Here is a 14,979-nt window from a genome sequence, read left to right on the forward strand (position 1 = left end):
TGGAGCTGAAGGAGGAACCAACGTCACTCGCACGCCACCAGTGCCAGGCTGTCTCCCCACCGCCTTGGCACCAGCAAGTGGCCTCCAAATCCAAATGGAATTGCTTCCCTGCTCACGGGATGCAGGCAGGAGCTGAGGACCCCGTCTTGCAGAGCTGGGCTGGGGTGACGCAGCCCTTCCCATTCCCCTTCCCCACCGCCCTGGGTGACGCAGCCCTTCCCAAGAGCCCCGCTCCACCCAGGGCTGGCGCTGGCAGGGCAACGCCACAGGCTGGTGGCATCACCAGGACACAGGGACATCATCCTCTCCTCCTCCCACTTCTCTGGAGCACTGGTAGAGCACAAACTTTGCTCCGTGCACCCTCGGGAGCGCTCGGGCTGCCCTCGCCCACCCCGCTGCCTGTGGGATCCCCTCTCTCCGCGCACCGTGCCTGCTGGAGCCAGCCTTGATTTCCAGCTCGCTGCTGCCAGCGCAGCTCCCGGTGCTGCCGGATCCGGCCCCGCGGGCTGCCAGGATGCCCCCGACGGGCGGCAGGAGGATGCTGGCACTGGCAGGCCCGGGCGGCAGCGCGGCGCTCCGGGGGCAGCAGCAGTGCCAAATTGGGGTTCTAGCCCTTTAAATCCGATCCGGTACTGCAAAAAAAAGGACGAGCGAACAGGAGAGAGCCTTCAGACTCTTTTAATTAAAGCTTGTACCATATTCTGTATTCCCAAGTCACGGCAGCCGCCCGCGCTTCCCCAGGACACGGCGGGCTCCGGCTCCGGCTCGGCATGGACGGGCACCGCGCCGCACCGGGCACCGGCGGCTGGAGGTACGCGAGGGACGGGGCTCGGGCACGGCTTCCCCCGCTCCCGGCTGCCGGCTGGGAGCATCCCCCCGCTTTCCCCGTGTGTTTTCCCGTGCCGGGGACAGAGTGGAACGCGTGGCTGTGGCTGACGCGGGGCCGGGGCAGGAGGAGCCCTCCCAGCGCGCACCTGGGGCCGGGGCCGCCTGTCCGGCACCGCCGCTCCCTTCCCGCTGCCCTCCTTCCCTTTTAAATAATTGAGTGCATGACCCGGAGTTGTGGCTTTTCCCCCCTCGCTGTTTAAATCCCGGAGCTGCCGCTCGGCAGAAGCTGAGTTGGGATGCCTGGCCCATAAATGACGGCAGAAGTTGGTCCCCGCCGCGCTGCCGCCGCCCGGCTCCGCTCCGGCCCCCGGCTCTCCCAGGTTAGGGGAGTTTTGCCACATCCTTCCATGCGCATTGCACTCGCAATGCAGAGCAGTTCTGGAGAGCCTCGCGGAGCGAATCCCGGGTTATTGGGAACGACAGCGTTGTTTGCACGCCGGAGTCTCCTCTCCCCGGCGCTGTCACCCACCCCAGCCTCCGCTGGGCTGATAAATCGCCTTTCAGCAGGAGCCCTGTGCCCAGAGAATATTTAACTGCGAACTGCCCCACTCAGCCAGGGATTTTCCTCTCCTCCTCTCCTCCTCTCCTCCTTAACCGAGTGGCTCTCTGTTTATTTATTAAAAGCCACGCAACGTGGCTTTTTCCTTAAATCATGGATTGTCGTTCCTTCATCCCCGTTTCAGGTGGATGCATCCTTAAGGTGCCCTGACTGTAATGAGAGCCTGTTTGAGTCCTTGCAGCCGGGTCCCAGGTGAGGCTTGGTCCCTGGGAGCCTCTGTCCCTCAGGATCCATGCAGGAGAGAGGCTGTGCCAGCAAACATTTATCCTGGTGCCTATTGGAGGTTAATAACTCTTTTGACAAATAGCAGCCTCCTCGAGGCTTGAAATAGGATTGGAAAAGCAGCCACTAATCTCCTTGAGAAGTGCTCGATGGTGGCCACCTCTCAGGAAATCAGGAGAGGAGCTGTTTATGTTCTGCATGTCGAGGCGTTAGCACAGCAGAAAAATCCCGCTTTTCTTAATCCACCGGGAAAAACTCTGCCTTGCCTTCATCTCCCAGGGTGGAGGGCCTGGGGAGGGAATTCTGTGAGCTCAGAACAGCCCAAAGCCCACAGGACCGTGGGGCTGCACAGCTGGGTCAGGAAAATGGGGTTTTTCTCCTCACACACGGTGTTTGCCATCAAGGAGGGAGAGACGGGATGGGGAACTTGGAGAGCAGAGCTGTGGGTCAGAGAATGAGCATCTGAGCAGCAGCACCTGCAGGGATCAGTGGGTTTGTGAGCAGCAAAACACTTTGACTTGAGCAGTGAAGGAGTGAAACTTGGAGAGGAGGGGGCACGGAGCCTGCAAGGAAAAGCAGAGGTGCCAGGACAGAGGGCAATCCATGGCACAGCTCCGTGCTGAACTCATGGAGTGTGGGGCAGCGCAGGCAGACGGATGCTGGGCACCCCAGAGCTTTGGGATCGTTGATTTTCCCCGTTTTCCTCAGCAGTTCCCACCCCTTGGTAGTGCTTTAGCCATCTGTGACTTTGGCGACATTAGGAAGGAGTTTGTCCCCTGTGAGGAGAGGTGGGATAATGGCTCCATTGTTCCCAGCTCCAGGGGAAGAAAATGACCTGGCAAGGAAACCTGAAAGTGCCTGAAAGTTAGGAAGCCCTGTTCCCGTGGTCTGAGCGGGGCTGCAGGCGAGCTCCTCTCGGGAGAGGCCCCTGGAACCTGTTCCCTCCATCCTGCAGAGCTGGAGAACACCGAGCAGGGCTTGCAAGCCACCAAAAAATACAGGCAGCGTGTTGAGAGATGAACAAAATGTGCATCTTTTTTCAGCAAAGCAGCTCAAGCACACGGAGGGTGGGGAGTAATTATTTATAGTGCCATCAGCAGAAATAATAGAATGAATTGAAGGGCTGAAAAGTTTTGCTGACTCTCAGGGAATGCGTCCTGGCACGGACGGATCATTGCCGGGCCCAGCCCTTCGTATCTCCAGCGCTCCCAAGAGCAGCCTGGAGACACAGCAGAGCCTGGGATCCAGGGAGCTGCTCCCAGTGGGAGGATGGAGCTTCCCTGGCAGCTCCCAGCTCGCTGCAGAGCCTCCTGTGCTGCCCGAGGCCGGATCCATGTCCCGCTGGATGCCTGAGCACGGGAGGAGCAGCGCTGCCAGGCAAGGGCTGCGTGCCCAGGTTTGGCTTTTCCATTTCTTTCTGGGAACACTGAGGTTAACAAGGGAGGTGAGGGGATGTTTTTGAGGTCAGCAGTTAGTGTGATCTGGTGTTTTCTGCTCTGTAATTGAACTCAGAGTGCAGGGTTTGTCGCTCCTGAACCCAGGAGCTGGGAGGGTTGGCAGGCATGGACAGGGAATTGCTCACCTGGAATTTATTGCTCATGTTAAAGGTGATCTGCACCAGGGTTTGTTTTCTAAAGGGAGATAATTGAATTTGAACTCCTCTTTGTGTGGATGAAAAGACCTCGTGTGCATTTTCCCCCTTTTCTTCACCCAGGAGTGGTGAGGAGTGCCAAGCTTGTCCCTCCCCATCTGGGCAGATGTTGGAGGTGGCCACTGAGGCTGATGCAGGGTGGGAAGGGTGAATTTGAACTCTGATTGAGCAGCATGTCCTGATCAAGTGTGGCAGAGTCTCCAGCATTCCCCAGGGACAGGATGGACTCCATGGGACAGGTTCTGAGCAGCCCTAGAGCCCTTTCCTTCCCCAAGCTCCCTGATAGCACCACCAGGGACCACCTGAGGTGGGCACAAAGGGCTGAGGTGAAAGGTTCCACCAGGCCTTTTGCTCCATCTTGCCCTGCCTGTCCATCTCCAAGCAGCTGAGATTTTCCTGCTCCAAACTAGAGCTGAATTTCTGAGAAAGAGGCAGAAAAATAATTCTATTTTTATTGTTGGCAATAACCTTTCCTACCTCCTTGACTGTAGAGTGGAAAGAGCCCAGGCACAGAAGGCAGAGCTCTCATTTCTGCTTTCCCTTTGCCAGTCACCTTTAAACAAAAGGAACCCAGCAGGGTGTCTGGAGCAGGAAGGGACCAATATGGATCTGGCGGAGATAAAACCTAAATTTACTACTTGGAGCTGCTAGAATCTAATAGATTCTTCTATTTAGAGCAAGGGATGTTTGTCAAGCCCATTCTCTATCACTGGCAGGGTATTGCAGTTGGAATTAGTCTGATAAATTAAAAGCAGCCTAGAGAAGTCTGAAGTGGTAAAAACGCAGCATATGAGTGAAATTGCAGTTATTGAGGGAAATGCTTGAGGGACAGACACCAGCACGCTGTGTCAGAGCCACTGCCAGGGGATGGCAGGATCCAGACATGGACCTGCAGGGATGGATCATCCTGATCATGGTCATCTGCTGTGCTCATCCTTTCAGAGCAGGTTCATCCACCTCATGCTCTGCTCTTGTCTTCTTTGCTGTTTTTACCCTTTTTTCCCCCCTCCTGCAGGACATGTTTTAGCCTTTTGAGCAGAAGCCACTCCCAGTGCATTATTTTAAGCCCCCACTTGAATGGAAGGAGGTGAGAGGCTGCCCAGACAATGCAAACCTTGTGTTCCATGGTCACCCAGAGGCTGCCAGAAATCCATGTCTGCTGGAGGCTGCTCTTTAAATAGAGTTACATCGTGTCAGGAGCTCTGGGGACCCTTGAGAGCAAGAGTTTCAGGAAAGTCTTGCACAGATGTTGCTCAGTTTGATGCACATTTCACCCTTTAAATCCTCTGCTGCTCAGAACTGGCTGACTCTGGGTTGCTCCTGGCTCCGGCCAAAGCCTGGACTCCAGTCTGGGACATGCCCAAGTGCTCTGGGAGCCTCAGGCAGTGTTTCAAAGGGGATTAATAAACCCTCAGGAGCTGCTGATGCTTCACTGGGAGCTGGCAGGGGGGCCCCTGCTGATTTTGGAAAGGTTTCTCCTGGAGGCTCCACTGCAGGAGCAAAGGCAGGAAGGGGCTGGCACCCCCAGAGCTGCAAATGGAACAGGAACCTATTCAGAGTGTGCTTTGATTTTTGCTGCCTCATAAATCCGCTGTGGCACAGCAGCCTACAGAGCTGGGAAGGGATTAACTGGGGAAGAGGGAAGGTCTCCCAGGGGTTAAGCACAAGAAAGCTGCTGGTTCTTAAGAGCAGGGAGCTGCTGAGGAGCTGCTGCTGGAGTGGAGGAGTCACCGGCCTGGCTGCCCCGGGGATGTTTGTGCCTTGTAATGATCTGCAACCCCCCTGACAGCTCAGCTGGCTCCAGGCCTGCGGCTGTGCAGGAGACAGCAGGAGAGTGCCACAGAATCCTGGAATGCTGGGCCAGGCTGGGCGGGGGCGCACAGGGTCCCTGGTGCCACCTCCGTGCTCAGGCAGGGCCATCCCAGAGCACAGGGCACAGCATTGTGTGCACAGGGCTCTGCAGGATCCCCAGTGCTGAGGGAGACTCCAGCCCCTCCCTGGGCAGCCTGCTCAGGGCTGGGCACTGCCCAGGGCACAAGTTGTGCCTCCTGGGCAGGGGCAGTGCTGGGCTCAGGCCCTGCCCGTGGCTCTGGTGCCACTGCTGGGCCTGGAGCAGAGCCTGGGCCCTGCTCTGCCCCTCCCTGCACACAGGGACAGCCAGGCCTGAGGGCCCCTCTCAGCTGGGGCTCCTCTCCAGCCTGAGCAGCCCCAGCTCCCTCAGCCTTTGCTGGGCACAGAGATGCTCCAGGCCCTCCTCATCCTCACAGCCTGAGCTGGCCCCACTGCAGGAGCTGCTGTCCCTGCTGTGCTGAGGATCCAGAGCTGGACACAGCACCCAGAGCTGCCCCCAGGGCTGGGCAGGGGGGAAGGATCCCTTCCTGACCCTCTGGCAAAGTGTCACCACGGGCAGGGATCCACTGTCAATGGTGGCTCCTGGGAAGGGCAAAGTTCCTCTATCCTGGTGATGGACAGGAGGCTTTTATGAGGTGTGGCTGTCACACATGTTAACTGCTGTCACAGTGGTGCTGTGACAGTGCCAAGCAGTTTTTGTTGGGTGGCACTGTCCCTTGGCACCTTGGTCCATGCAGAGCTTGGTTGGTTTGGTAACTTTCCCTCAGTGAGTTCACACGAAAAATCTCATTTTCTGGAACAAAAGGTGCAGATCCCAGAGCTGTTGTAATGCAAATAACAGTAGTGGGATTAATCTCAAAAAAACCCAGAGAAAAGCCTGAGGGGGCAGGACCCCATCCAGCTGCACCCTGGCACAGCAGGAGTCCCACTGCTCCCAGCCCATGGAGCCCACTGCTGTTCCAAGTTCCTGATGAATGCTCAGTGGAAAGGAGATCCAGGCAGTTTGAATAGTCCATAAACAAGCTGGAAGAGTCGATGGATTCTTTTCTCCATGAGGTTGTGACAGGGACTGAAGGTGCAGTTTTATCCTGTGATGTGATTGAAGCCCACAGTGCTCTCTTTGGGTATTTGGTGAATATCCTGTTCCCTCTTGGGGAAGCTTTTCCATCCTCTTTGGATGGAAGCTTTAAAAGGGGCTTTCTCTGGGATATAGGAAGGAGATGGATCTGTGGAAAATGCTGTCCCTGCTTTTTGCAGCCCAGCTGAAGGGTGGATGATGAGGTGATAAGGGCTTATTATTCCTGTTCTGGCACTAAAGGCAAGGGGGCTCCACCTGGGGTCTCATTTAATGCTTGAGAAAACTACAGCAGCTCCAGAGGCACCAGGAAACCCTGGTTCCTTTGGGAACCCTGACCCTATTTCAGCTGTGTGCTCTGCTCAGCCCAGCAGAGCTGGCTCTGGATCTGAGCTGGGGTCCCCAGGCTGCTCCAGGCTCACGTGCCAAAGTGTCAGAGCCACTGCTGGGGAAAGTGAGGGTGTCCCTGCATGGGCAGGGGGGAATGGGATGGATCCCAACCCAAACCACTCTGGGATCTGTGAGAAGCCCTGGCAGATGCTTGTCTGGACGTGCAGCTGGGTGAGAGGAGCTGCTGTGTCCGTGGACAGGGGACAGGAGTGCCTGAGCCCTTGGGGGTGTCACCATCCGTCCTTACGAACGGATGTCGTGATGGTTCATGGATTTGATCTCAGGGTGTAAAAACCTGACATGACACAGGGGGTTTGCAGTGATAATCTAAACAAATGCACCTTTATTGAATGACCACAGCAAAATGTGATAGAGGGATTAAGGGAGAGAAAAAGATAGAGAAAGAGAGAGAAAAGGGAGAGAAAGAGGGGAATAGAGCTACCAAACGCGGAGACGAAGTCCTTTGGTTCACTCCAGTCGAGGATCTGCCTGTTACGTTGGGGAGATCTCAAAATCTCAAGCTAACTCAGAGGTTTTTATTAGGATAATTCTATTGGAAATTTTGTGTGTGTGGGGAAAACAGATACAATAAAGAATAGATGTAACAGGCAGTCCATGTTCTCAGCAGTAAGCGAGAGCCATTGTTTTTGTGGTCCGGCGGTCACAACCTGCAGGCAAACATCTCGCTTTGGTCAGCTTGCCTCCCCCACACACTGCCCCGGGCTGGGGGTTTCTGTCCCAGTCCTTGGAAGGAGCAGAGGGGCCTTTGCACATGGGGGTTCCATGTCTCAGTCCTTGATGGAGAGGCTCCTCACATCTCAGTCTGTCTGTCACGGTGGGTGTAAAACAGGTGAGGGTCTGTATGGGAGACCACCCCAAACTCAGGAGAAGTCCAGCCAGGAGAGAGGTGGGACAGCTCCCAAGGCTGTTGTTGCAAACAGGGCACGGTGCCCCCTTCTTCTCATTGGGCTCAGTGTAGCACACAGCAAACAACAGCTGTGAACAATAGCTTAGCACTGTGCTCTCAGGTCTCAGGGCCTTTGGTGTGTGACTTTCTCCTACAGAGAAGACGGGAGGGTCTTCTTTTCAGTGGTCCTCAAATGACGATCACGAGGCAGATGAGGAAAATTCGGACAGACTCTCACAGGGGCACAGGGGGGACCCTGGTGCCACCCACAGCACTGGGACATCCTTGTGCTGCTGCTGTGGCTCAGCAGCTCTGGGAGCCTGGAGCCCAAAGCAGAGGGGATTGCCTGGACTGACAGCCTGGCTTTTGCGGGCAGGGAAGGGTGACCATGGGAGCTGCAGGCACAAGGGGCAGGAAGGGAAGGAGAGGGGGAGGCTGGGAAGGTTCCCTGATCTTTCCCAGAGATTCCAGAGAAGCTTTGCAGTGGGGTTGTAAGGAAACACAAAGTTCCCCATGGCCCTGTCCTTGTCCTGAGCATTGTCCTCTGTGGGCACCCCCTTTGTGTGTTCTCATGTGCCTTTGGAGAGAAAACACCATAATAAGGTTTGTTTATAAAATTAATGACAGGGTGAGAGGGGGACGTGTGAGGGGGGTCCTGGCACCCCCTGGTGCTGAGCTCCAGCCCCAGGCAGGGCTGCAGAGCAGTGTGGGATGGAGAGCATCCTTTGCACAAGGATTTGTACAGCACAGCAGGCTCTGGTCCGACAGCAGGGCCCAGAACTCCCTGTGGGAGCTGGAGAAACCAGAGTGTGCCTGGTGCCTTCCCTCCTCCCTCCCTGCTACCCCTCAGGCCACTACTCAAGGCAAGCTCATCAAAATCCCTTAAAGCTGTTTAGTTTTGGTGGTGCCATGCCTGAGATCCACCCTAAAGGGTTTGAAAGAACAGATTAGCTCAGTTTAAAGTGTGAGTTATGAACAGAACCTGCTCTGTGCAAAGCACAGGGTGACCAGTGATGATTCACTGGGCTTCTTCCTGACCATTAGTTAAACACTTTATGTCCCAGCTGTGATCCACAAAAAATTGCTGGAACATGTCTTGCAGCTCTCAGTGTCCAGCAGGCTCCAGGAGGAAATATTTGCTTTTCTGGCAGTAGGAAAAAGCCACAGAGACTCAGGGCATTGGTATTGGAGCTCCATCCTTGGGATTCTCTCTCTAGTGAGGACAAATTCCCCTCTCACCTCATCTCCTGAAGAAGGACAAGTGCAGCCCATTCCTCCTCCAGCTCCCCAGCTCTTCTCAACCCCTGCTGAAAACTTCCTGAGCTGAAGGCTGTCTGTCACTCTCAATGCATTATTTCATTCCTCTTTTGAGCACTTAATGTCTTCCAGGAAAAATTCAACAACATAATTGGGCACTATTTGCAAAAACACTTCCTCTGCCTTTTTCTTTTTCTGAAACCATTTCTTGGTAATTTCCTTGTGTATCTCTTGGGTCTGGTGCTGTGAGAAACAGCAAGTGTTTGTTCTCTATTGCCTTTGCTCCATGATGTTGAGGATGTGATAAAACTCTGGTTTAAATAAGTGTTTCCTACATCCCTTTCAAGCATCTCTTTGCCAGACTGAAGGGCCCTGACTTGTCAATCTATTTCTGTGCAGAATTCTCTCTCTGCCTCTGTCCAAGCTCCTTTCCCCTTCTCACCCTTCCTTATTCTGTTATCTCCCTTCCTGAGCTCTCTGAGCAGGGATTTGTTCATGCTGCAGGTGCCCAGACAGCAGCACAGCTCAGTTTGCTCTGTTTCTCTGACAGAAATCTCTCACACTGCATTTTCCTGTGGCTCTTTCCAAAGCAGCCTCCACATCCCCCCAGTGACTCCTTCCTGACCAGCAGGGCTGAGCCCAGAGCTCAGCATTTGGTAGGGAGACCGTGGGGTCCTTTCTCCTGAGCAGGATTGGGCACTGAAATTCAGCTCTTTAGACCTCAGACGTTGGATTTTGTAAGATTTTTGTGCAGCTGTTCCAGCAGTTCAGGGTTTGCTGATCCTGCTCCACTCTGTGCCATTAAGGGAAGCTGTCACTGCACTCACACAGCTCCAGTCCCCAGGCACCTTCCCAGGCACTGAGTGGGTCTATTTTACAGGGCTCTCTGGGAAGTGGTTTCCATGATGAAAACTGACTGTTCATCTTTGTTTCTGCCTCCTTTCCCCATCTCCTCCGGGATGAAAAGGAACGCAAACAATTCCCTGGCCCTTTCAGCCTCTCCTGAGCTGTGCTGGGTGCTCACCCATCCTCCTCACCCCTGCCAGAATTCCTTCACCTCCCCTATTCAGAGAGTTGTTGTTCAGGCCCCCTTTTTGGCTGTCCCCCTGCTCCTGTCTGAGCAGTTTGTCACACCCAGGGGTCTCTTTCCTCCCTGGATACACTTTGAGCCTTTTAACTCCCCTGCTCTGCTGGGTTGCTGCACAACCTTTTTTCCTTTTACCTCTGGTTGGTTTGGCAGTCTGTGATTATTCCAGGTTTGCAAAAGAGAGTTTAAAGCAGTTATTTTAATCTTTTAACTTCTCCTTTTTTATTTCTATTCGAGCAGATTCTCAATTTTTAATGCGTTATATAATTTTTAATTATATAACAGTATATTCTGTGTTTCTACATTTATACCTTTTTATAATTAACATAAAATGTAGGTATTTACCACAATACATACATATATATACATATATATATACTATATACATATAAATATATACTATAATACATACTATATATATATAGTCAGGTGTGAACATAACTCTTATTATAATATAATTGTAATATATATTTGTAATATATATTTGTAATATATATTTGTAATATATATTTTAAATTATATTTGCAATATATATATAATTGTAATATATATGTACTATATTTTGTAATACATGTATATTATAATATATATTATAATTATAATATAATTATAATATAATATGTATGTGGTAAATACATACATTTTATATTAATTATAAAGTATAATAATTATTAAAATTATATTAATTATAAAATATAATAATATTTGCTCCAGCCCCTCAAGGTCTTTCCTGCAGTGAGGGACCCAGGACTGACCCCAGATTTGAGTTTTGGCCCCACCAATATTGAGTGAAGTCATAATTAACCATCACCACTCATCCATTTCAAACCCCTTTCATTTTGAAGTCACTCCTGCATTGCTGTGACAGTGGTCAAATGAGATGTGGCAGGACTATTCAAGCAGGCCTAAATTAAGTAATAATTGAAATGTTTGAAGGAAAATGAGAATGGTTGTCAGGGTCAGCCTTAAATATGTTTTGCTAGCAGCTTGCAGAAGAATTCTGATGAAAATTGCAGTGCTGTATGCGCCATGATTGGCTTTTATTTTAAAGTAAATAAGTAGAACAGGAGAAAAACGGGAGGACACATGAGAGCACAGTTAATAAGATGTATAATCAGATTAAAACTTTTGCACAGTGATATTGCATGAGGTAAAGCTGTAGAGTTTAAATACAGAATAGATTTTGTTGACCAAAACCGCAGAATGTTTGAAAGCACATTGGACTAATTTATACATCCCATGCTTTATGGAGTATTTATTTAATTTGGGAAATGAGGCCCCTTTTGATAAGCAATAGCTCAAAGTTCTGCTGAAGAACAACAGCAGCATAGAAAAAGTTATTTTAGAAATCTCAAGAGCTGCCAGGCAAGTCCTGGTTTAGAAAAATATGTAAATTCAAGTGCAGTGACTTCAGCCACTGGCACAGAGCACACACTGAGGTGCAGAGACTGCGTCCCTTGTTCTTACAAACCCTTACACTTGCTTTCTGAGCCAGGAAAAGGAGTTCCTGATTTCCTCAGGAGCACCACGAGCTGTGAGCTGTAACAGCCCTGGTCACTGGAATCACCTGGCACTGGTGCTTTGGGCAGGGTGGGCATTGGGCACAGGTCACACCTGATGGGCCTGGAGCTCTGTCCAGCCTCAGAGATCCCATAAATGTGGCTCTGCAGCACAGGGCCACTTCCAGAGGAGCACCCTGAGCTGCCAGCACAGCTGACAAAGGTTTAGGCTTTCACCAGCTGGATCCCAGTGCTCCCCATGTTTCCAAAGGCTGGGATCAAGCCGTGGTGCTGTCAGAGCCCTGGGGGCAGTGACCCTGTCCTGGGGCCACCAGTGCCACCAGGAAGGGACTGTCCTGCTCTGCTCTGGGCTGGGCCAGCCTCTTCTCAATTGTTGGGTGAAATTTGGGGCTCCACCATGCAGGAAAGCCATGAATCCATTAGGAAAGCCATGAATCCATTAGGAAGCATCCAAGGGAGGCCATGAAGAAAGTGAGTGGCCTTGAGGGGAAGAGGAGCAGCTGAGGGCACTGCAATGTTCAGCTGGAGGAGACTGAGGGGAGACTCCTCATGGTTCCATCATCCTCATGAGGGGCAGAGGAGGGGCAGACATTGACCTCTGCTCTGTGGGGCAGGACCCAGAGAACAGCTGGAGCTGGGTTAGGGCAGGTTTATGTTGGATTTTGGGAAAGGTTCTTCCCCCAGAGGGTGCTGGCACTGCCCAAGGAATGGGCACAGCCCTGGGGTTGCCAGAGCTCCAGGAGCTCCAGGGATGCCCAGGCTGGGATTACTGGGGTCTGTGCAGGGCCAGGGGCTGGACTGGATGATCCCTGTGCATCCATCTGAATGTCCAGCTCAGGACATTCCATGATTCTGTGATGCCCTGAGTGGTCATGGTCCTCACCATGGTCCCACCCACATCCTGCCCATGGAGCCCATTCCAGCCCAGGTGTTTCATTCCCTGCAGGCACCTTTGTTGCCACCCTGTCTCCTGGCTGCACCTCCACTGCAGCTTTGTTTGCATCTGCTTCTGATTGAGCTTTTTGGGTAGAGTGGATGGAATTTCTCCCTTTTCCCCTGAGTGTCTCCAGCACTCAGCTTTGCTCACAGAGCTCAGAGCCTGCAGGACCCTTGGGGAGAGCTTTCCCTGCTCTGGGGCCAGCCCTGGGCACTGCTTTGGTCATCCCAGCATGGAGCAGATCCCCTCTGTCCCTCCTGAGCCCACACTCCAGGCTGGGTCAGTGCCACCATGCGGAGCAGCAGTGTGGGCTGGGGGAGTTTGGCTTCCCCGCTGGGATTTCCAGGAGCTGCTGCTGCAGCCAGGAGCAGGGTATGGAAGTGGCATGGAGGAGGCTCCTTGGCTGCCTGAGCACATCTATGCCCTTACACTGCCCTGCTTGAGTTTCAGCACCTCTGGGCATCTCTGAGAGCCCAAAGTCTGGGCTGCACCTCCCCTGGCCCAGAGGCTGCAGTTCTGCCATTCCACAGAGCAGCTCTGCCATTCCAGGGCAGCTCTGCCATTCCAGAGCAGTTCTCTGCCATTCCCCAGGGCAGCTCTGCCATTTCAGAACAGCTCTGTGCCATTCCAGAGCATCTCTGCCATTCCAGGGCAGCTCAGTGCCATTCCTTAGGGCAGCTCTGTGCCATTCCAGAGCAGCTCTGCCATTCCAGAACTGCGCTCTGCCATTCCATACCAGCTCTGTGCCATTCCAGAGCAGCTCTGTGCCATTTCACACTGATTTCCTGCCATCCAGCCTCCACTCACAAGCACCTGCTGGAGCCTGGCTTAGAGCCAGACCTGCCTGCTTGGACCTGAACCCTGTTCCTCTTTGCTTCTCCTGCCTCATTCCTGGCTGGGGATCTGAGGACAGGAGCCTCCTGCTCTGCACAAATGCTGCTTCCATCCTCCCAGCAGAAGCATTTCCAGGGAATTTGCTGCAGCACACGGCAATTATGTGACGGAAGTTGGGTGAACGGGAGCAGCAATAATTTGCAAGTTCTGCCAACAAAATCTCATTCATTTTTGTTGTTGTTTTTTCCTTCCCCATACCTTGGCAAGACTCTTTCCTGTTTTTCTTTCATTCCATGGCAAATGCACAATAGGAACAGGAGGTCAATCACTGGGAATTGTCAATTTATAATTTTTCTGACGTTGCCAGTTGCTTTTTCTAAAGACTGTGAGCAGTGTGTGAAGCCCTTGTTGGGTAACAGACTTAATTGGATGATTTCTACATTTCCAAGAGCTTTAGGTACTCAGAACAACCCTTCTCTAATATCCTGTGGCTCTGTATTTGTGCTAATAAACTGAATTGTTTAAGTCAAATTGACCCCAGAACTGCCACCCTGCAGCTTTTGGGAGCAGGATATGTAGGCAAAAAATAGCAGCTGGAATGGAAGAATCTGTCAAAGAATCCCAGGATATCCAAAATAGTATTTTTGTCCAAATCCTTCCAGCAAAGCTAAGAGGATCAGCCCAGGTACAGGAGAAGGAATAAGAAATGATTGTTACAGATCCAGGAGGTCAGATAAGCATGGCTTGGTGAACAGAGAAAATATGCCTGGAAAAGTAAAAATGAGTGGACTTCCAGCTGGGTGAGGATGAAAAAAGGTGGCTACAGGGAGGGGAAAAAAAGAAAATTTGAGTCAAACTCTGCTGAAGTTCACAGCTCTTTTCCTCTGCTGAAATGGTCCCTTCTGGTTTGGGTCAGGAAGCAGTTTGGGAGCAGCAGAAGCAGTTTGGGGGCAGCAGAAGGAGTTTGGGGGCAGTAGAAGCAGTTTGGGAGCAGCAGAAGCAGTTTGGATTTGGTGATTTCAGATTTAGAGGAATTGTTCACTTTTTCTTTTCTTTTTTTTTTTTTTTTCTTTTTTTTTTTTGTTACCAGATGATTTTAGTTTGCATGAGAAGCTCTCCAGTGAAGAGCTGAGCCCATCCCTGGGCTGGGAACAGCCAGGGCAGCAGGGTTTGGAGATTGCTGGATAATCCCCAGTGCCAGCCCAGCCCCAGGCTCTGTCCATGCTCCCCTTGCAGCTCTCCCAGGCACAGTCTGTGGTTCCTGAGCACATGGAAATCGCAGTTTGCAGTGCCGAGGCTCAGCCTTGGTGCAGCAGGAGGCAGAGGCTGGGATGTGGTGCCGGAGGGCAGCTCCTGCTCCTGCTGAAGGCAGCCCTGAACCAAGGCTTTCCCTGGAGTCACCTCCCAGCTCCCAGCGTGGCTTTGGGGGTTTGGTTTGCCCCGGGTGAATCACTGACACTCACTGGACAGCAGAACCTCCAATTTCCTGCCTGTTTGTCCCCTGGGATGGGCTGGGTGAGCCCTGCCCTGCCCTGGGGGTGTTCAGGCATTCCTGGAGCTGGAGGTGGAGCAGCTCCTGAGCTGGGAGCTCTCCCTGCTGTGCCCAGCCCCTGCCTGGCCCTCGGGCATGGTGCCCTCTGCCCACTGCCACCCAGAGTGCCCAGAGCTGCCCAGAGCCTCCTCCCTGCAGGTTCTGGTGGCTTCACTCCCTCTGGGCAGATCTTCCTGGCTCTTACGGACTGCCAGGAAATGAGGAGCTTCTCCCCAGCCCCCATCGTTCATCAGGTTTGAGTATTCTGTG

The 14,979-nt window shown here is 52.5% G+C and overlaps 1 protein-coding gene across 1 annotated transcript in view; it reads left to right on the forward strand.

Annotated features, from left to right (window-relative positions):
* The first annotated feature begins 308 nt into the window (after window positions 1-308).
* The window catches only part of CALN1 (calneuron 1), a 169,075-nt gene continuing 154,404 nt past the window's right edge, over window positions 309-14,979 (forward strand). Inside the window, exon 1 of the mRNA XM_064729088.1 lies at window positions 309-811. The gene's annotated coding sequence lies outside the window, so the exon portion shown is untranslated. The remainder of the gene's footprint in view (window positions 812-14,979) is intronic.

Source organism: Zonotrichia leucophrys, chromosome 19 (assembly GCF_028769735.1).
Source record: "Zonotrichia leucophrys gambelii isolate GWCS_2022_RI chromosome 19, RI_Zleu_2.0, whole genome shotgun sequence".
NCBI lineage: Eukaryota > Metazoa > Chordata > Aves > Passeriformes > Passerellidae > Zonotrichia > Zonotrichia leucophrys.